Raw genomic sequence first — 6667 nt, forward strand, 5'->3', positions numbered from 1 at the left:
TAAACTTTCCGGACGGAAGTGATTTTCCCTCGCGTATATTCAATATGGCGCAGCAGGTGGAAAAGTTAGTTGAAGATAAGAAACCTATTTCTTTAAAGAATCTGAGAGAGAGAATAGCAAAGAAAGACCCCAAAGGTTGGAATAATGATACTTTAAAGAAATGCTTGAGTGAATTACGGTTAAGTGTAGCGGAAACAAAGGAAGAGCTATCAAAAAGGGTATGCAGATTGAAGAAAAACCCGGAATTGTTAGATAAACTTATCGAGAAGCAAACAAACATATTCGAGTTCAAGACAAGGCTATCCAAGAGTGATATACCTCCACCAGAAGCACAGTGGCTCTCTGATACTGCTTTTTACCCTAAGGTATGTGTATTTCGCTTTTCTTTCGTTGGCATTTGAAGTTTCCGGAAACCCAGTCGTTTGCATCGTACAGTTGTTACATCAGTCTATATCTTTATGCCACATAGGTCTCAGAAGATGATGTTCAGTGCTACCAAAAGCTTAAACGTCAGGGCAGTGAAGGACAGTATCGAAAAGCGCTTAGGATGTTCAACAGCAGAAGAGTGAAAACAATAAAAGTTTTAAAAGATGGAAGTAAAGTTTTAGTTAAGGCAAACATTCATAAAAGCCTCAGCAATGGCATAACCAGGCCAGCTGTCATTCTCTTTAGAAATGGCAAACCATCCCAGGGACATTGTGAATGTGCAGTTGGTTTATCTGGAATATGTTGTCATGTTATTTGCATTTTATTATACCTTGAACACTTTTCAAAGACTGGTACAAAGTTTCTTTCCCTCACTTGTACTCAGAAATTGCAGAAGTGGCACAGGAGAGGCAGAACTACCTCAATCCAAACTCGGTTATTTCACCTTCCAATATCTCACTTTAGAAACTTAAGATCTTCAAGAAAAGAGGCAGGTAACTTACGCACCAAAAGGAAAGTAAACAAGGGTCAAGTAATTAATGAAACTTCAATGGATTTCAGTGATTGGATGAAAAGAGATATCAATGACATGGTATCTAAAATTGAAACAGGTATCAAGGGAACCCAAATAAACATAGAGAATCATGTTTACACTACACTGAAAAAACATGGGTTAAATTCTGGTTTATTTGGCCAACTTAATTACAACTACCATTTCAGGGTGAAGCAGGCTCTAGAAGATCATGATTATGTACCTGGCTTTTTTGATCCAGCACCCCTAAAGTCCAAATTTACCCAGCATAAGGATATCTGGCATGTGCCACTGCAAACAAATGCTGATGTTGACACTGGAACAACTACTGGTAATTTCAGTGATATACATGATACCATTGACACTGAGCAAAAACCCATTTATGAGCACCCAGAAATAAAACAAAAGGTGGAAATGCTGCAGACAATAATAGCGAATAGTAAAAATAAAAATGATGCAGATTGCAAAAAAGAATTAAAAGAGCCAGATGTTTTATACTTATCTATTCCTAAATGGCCAAGATTAAAACCATTTGGATACAATTACCATGCTGTTGAACAAAATTCTAAGGAATGGCTGGACTTAAGAATTGGAAAGGTTACTTGTAGCTCAATTGGTAATCTAATTGGTCTTTCAGGAGAAAAAGAGCACCTCCACATACTAACATGTATTACCAACAACATTGATCCATGCAAAGTGAAACCAAAAAAATTCCAGAGTTTTGCTAGGGGACATAAATTTGAAAATGAGGCCAGAGAGGCTTTTGAAACATCCACTGGTGTGCCTGTTAGTACCTGTGGCTACTTTAGTCATCCCGATGATAACAAATATGGTGGAAGCCCTGATGGCATCGGACCAGCATATTTGCTAGAGATCAAAACAAGAGTTGCAGGAAGCAAGAGTCCATTAACAGCAATCGCTGCAGATCATTTATTGCAAACCAATTTCCAAATGGCTATTACAGGGGCAGCTGTAACATTTCTACAATCATATCTACCTGAAGAAAAGTATTCTAATGTATTTCTAATTGAAAGAAATAATCTTCTTCTAGATGTAGTGAAAATGGTGATTGATCACATGATAGCTAACACTACAATTACATATTGGGCTCACAAGGAGAATAATCTTTTGAAGAAAGTAGGTGAACAAAACCTTAACAAAGTTCCCACATTTGCATCCCTAAAACCACTGAGGGCTTGGATCAGGAAAGAAGCAGCAAAAGTTAAAAGAGTACATTTTACATAATCCAAATCCATTATTGGTATATATACTGTATATCATACAGGGTTTGCTAGTTTCTCATGTCAAAATAATACACAAATTCATGTTGTAGTTTAACAAAAGGAAGAAACATAAAATATATTCACTTTTTTTTTTGTAAGTTTAAATTCATATCCTGAAGTTAATCTTATTAATAACTTTGAAAATTATTATTAATAATGATCATTCATAATAACTTAAACACAAACAAAGAACAGAAACTTGATATAGTATCAGACCAAAATGCAATGGCAAAAATAAACCATATTTACATTTGTTTAAGTACTCAAAATATTAGTTTACTCTGATTCCTGCTCACAAAGCAATACAATAATTATTATTTAACCTATAGAGCTGGTCACCTCTAATGACCTACTGTAATGAATATAATTAATAGATTATATTTCTTTGCATTCATTGATATTAAAATCATTCATATTATTCATATTGTATTTATTTATTCACTTGTCATCTTTTGGACCAACTGGTGCTTTTGTAACATTAACAACATGTGCCAGTGCAATCCAGCAAGTGCCTAGGAGGTCCACTCTCCCTGCAGGCCAGCACGTGTTCAGTATGGACCAATCACGGATATGACCAATTGCATTTTCATTGTATATCCTGAGGGTGGCAATGTCAAAGTTTAAGTTTACCTCATTTTCATCATATTGTTCATTGAACTTCATTGGTGGCCTGTTATGGTGAAGGCCCTTATCATGGCACAGATCAGTGATTGCAAAACCTTTGTCTGTCATGACAATTTTTCCTTTTGGACATAAATCTAGTACTTCAATTTGCTCTGTGATATGTTCATCAGAGATTGTTCCAGGATATGCATCAGAGCACTTGCAGAGTGAACCATGTGGATATATCCAAACAGAGACTTTTCCCGTTGTGTGATTCTTGTAATGAGAAAATGTTATATTATTGATTTCATAGTTTTCAAATTGACTTACCCATGTCTCAGTATTGTCACCAAGAATGCCACATTCTGAATACCCAGCATCAACAAATTTCTTCGGCAGAAAAGCTTCAATAAAACCAGGCAATGGCTTTAGATTTATGCTTTCAAAAACGCAACGTATTAAAACCATCCATGCAACGAACACTCTTGACATTGTAGATGCACTTGCTCCAACTAGCTTTGCCATAACTCCAAGGTTAACACCTGTGTCTTGCTATCGTCAAAGCTACAATAAGTTCAGTTTTCTCATCAAGAAGCTTGTTATTAAAATCTTTATTCTTGTCTTTATGGATACAATCAGGGTAAATCAATAAGTGAGTGAATGGTTCAAGACAAGCGAAAACACAATCAAATTCATTTGTAGTTAAGCCACATAGGTAGAAAAAATCCTTAGCATTCTGAATTAAACATTTGTAAGAAAATGTTTTCTTGCTGAGTTCAAACTTCATTTCTTTAAGTTTCTTTTCAAAGATACTTGTCTGTGATTGAAGTTTCTCTTGTAACGCATCGATTTCCTTTTCCAGTCTCTTCAGTTCAGACAATTGTGTGCCCAATTGTGAAATCAAATGTTGATTTTCTAATCTAAGCTGATTTTTAAGCTGATCACGCTCTGCCTTTACTTTTACGACTTCTTTCTCCAAATTCCTATATGATTTTCTTCTCTTCTTCTTTATAGGTTGTATTGTTGATCGATCTGTAGGCGCTTTTCGTTTCAAACTAATCCGGCTGTCTTGCTTTCTCGTTCTTTCGGCACATACCAATTTTTTCTTTATTTCGGTGTTTTCTGGTCGCTTTTCACTGGCCTTTTTGAATTTTTTCACTTGTTCCTCACTGCAGGTGATGTCTGGGACATGATGTTTCGACAATCGTTTACCTCCTTTCCAATGTGCTGAACAGATTACTTGTTTGTTCCAGTTTACATTGTCATTCTTCAGGACTTTCGCATATTTACGTCTTAGCTCGAAATCTGTAGGTAAATTATAGTAATGCAGTCCTTTGGTTCGCCAGCTATTGTGGCACAAAGCACTAGCACAATTCCAATGCCAAACCATGAAGTTGATGAGCTAAAACTTCAACAAAAATAGAACTAAAAATAGATCAGAAGAAGAGTATGAAAACTTCACTGTCCGCCATTTTGTTTCTTGCGTCCGGATTTTTCTGAGCTAGATCCCAGACTATCTTGGCTTGAAATCCGGCAATGATTATTATATGAGAATACTAACTTTGTTTTCTTGTACCGGTGACGACACTCGCTGTGATGGTTGAAGGAAGTCTGTTACAGAACATAATTCAAAATTAGACAGAAACGGTATAGCTTATTGACTTTATTATCCGTGGTTTATTATCCCGCGACCCCATGGGACGTGATGTTGTTGGCCACGCCCTCCGTGTTCGGTGCCTCTGCACGGTCTGCATAGAAATCCGTGCACAAACTGCACAGAGGCCTTGTTCCAATCTGGAGCGCTGAGGATGGCCACGTTACCGAAACTGGGGGAGGAAAAGTGTGTCCATCAACAGCGGAAGTGAGAAAAAACGAACGAACGATAACAAACGAAATAACTCACTAACTCACTAACTCACTGACTAACTCCCTAACTCACTAACTAACAGAAAAAACTACCAAGTAACATACAAAAAATCCTCACCAATCGAGCAGTACCCAACCAAGATTGGCGTCCAACTCCTCGACGCCACACATTAATGTTCAAAGAGGTCCTCTTTGGAGAGGGGGGCGCCCCTCTTGCATTGTGTACGGTCTGTGGGCACCTGCTGACTGGCAGACTAGGCTGACAGCTGTCTGGGCAGGTAACCCACCGTCTCCTCCACCGAGCTTAACACCACCAGGCCGTCCTCCCGTGACCCGTTGATCAGGCAAGGAAGGCTGGGAGTGTCCAGCTACCTCAGCTGGAAATTAAACTGCAGCGGGTCCTCGCTCATGACGAAGAAGGCCGCATGGAAGTAGGGCTTTATGCCCCTAAGCTCCCTGAGGCCCTTGAGTGCCCTATAGAGAGACGGGTCATCGTCGTGTTCATCTGTGGATATTTTCCTTTCCATATTTTACATATATATATATATATATATATTAGTGCATTTTTTCTTTCTGATCTAGTTTTATTTTACATTATATCTTATGAAAAAAATGCTTTACATTCAGAAAATGACTAGAGGCACCCACGTTCGTCATCCTGCACTATGAATCCAGGCAGGTCTCCGTCCTCCTCCTCCTCGTCCGCTCCTCCTTCAAGTGCCGAGAAGCATTACACTGATTTGTTGAATACAATACTGTCACATCCAGGTGAGATCATATGTTCGACCTCTTCGAGCACGCACTATGGTTCTGATGGCATTCATTCCAATCCCTTTATTTATTCGCAATGGCTATATTGCTGGCTGCAGCAGTAGTCGCCACCGCCGATGACTACGGGTAAGGTGTGCACAGCCAGAGGCTAAGCTATTTACCAGCACAATTATCAAAAAAACGTTTGTTCTCTTATCCTGTAGGTCTTTCCATGGCGGCCTCGGTGTCCTCGAAGTTAGAGATGCGTCAGCGTTTGGACCTGGCTTTTGCAGATATGTAGACAAACACGATGATAATGAGATGTATAACAAATATGATAAGTTTGGGCGAAATTTAATATTGGAGACTTTTCTATATGGTTGCCACTCACTCCAAAAGCAAGAGAAAGACTCTGCTTAACATTTCAATACGAATAGATATGTTCAGCTAGTGTGGTGAAGCACTCCCGGGGCTGTGGCATAACAGTGCATGTTGATAATATAAAGAAAAAATTTGCGCACTTTACCTGTGTTGTGGCGCCGACGCTTTTCGCGCACGCTTGGCTTTTGTTGGCGGACTGCAAATGCAAGGCCCAGATTAGGAAAATGGAATGAACGAATGCATTGTGCAGCACTGGGAAGCTTTACGTACCTATCTCCCAGTCCATCTTGCGCCTCTCTCTCCGACTTCCACTGACTGCAAATAGAAAAGAATAATATTAAAGTTAAGCTTATTACATGCACCCAGAGGATCTGAAATGGAGAACTAGAAATGACGTAGAAATATAATATTTTTGACTACTTATTTATCAAGTATAAATATACATATAAAAACATTATGTAGCTTAATTTTGTGAATTATGATTGTATTTATTGTGTGTGAATATACTTGGTACTTGAGACTTAACTTGTTGTTGTTGTTTTTTTCATATACGTACCTCACTCCCTGAACAGCCTCCCTCTTTCCCCTACTTCCTCCTGACTCCGACTCCGACATACTGTAAATAGAAAATGTTATGAAAGCAAGCGAGTCGTATTAATAAGTGCTTAATATAGAGGAAATTATATGTTTCTTAAATCGAGATCTAGAGAAAGACTTAATTTTTTTATCAATTGAAAGCCAGGCTTTAACACCTACATATCTAAGATTGAATTTGCCATAATTCGTTCTAACAGGTGGAAGATAATAATTATTTTTAGAAGATAAC

The 6667-nt window shown here is 38.3% G+C and overlaps 1 pseudogene; it reads right to left on the reverse strand.

Annotated features, from left to right (window-relative positions):
- Positions 1-2679: 2679 nt before the first annotated feature.
- On the reverse strand, positions 2680-6456 carry LOC148908115 (uncharacterized; annotated as a pseudogene).
- Between the last annotated feature and the right edge of the window lie 211 nt (positions 6457-6667).

This window comes from Actinia tenebrosa, unplaced genomic scaffold (assembly GCF_029948245.1).
Source record: "Actinia tenebrosa isolate PJP-AT-01 unplaced genomic scaffold, QUT_ActTen_1.0 PGA_scaffold3__52_contigs__length_22856419, whole genome shotgun sequence".
NCBI classification, from domain to species: Eukaryota; Metazoa; Cnidaria; class Anthozoa; order Actiniaria; family Actiniidae; genus Actinia; species Actinia tenebrosa.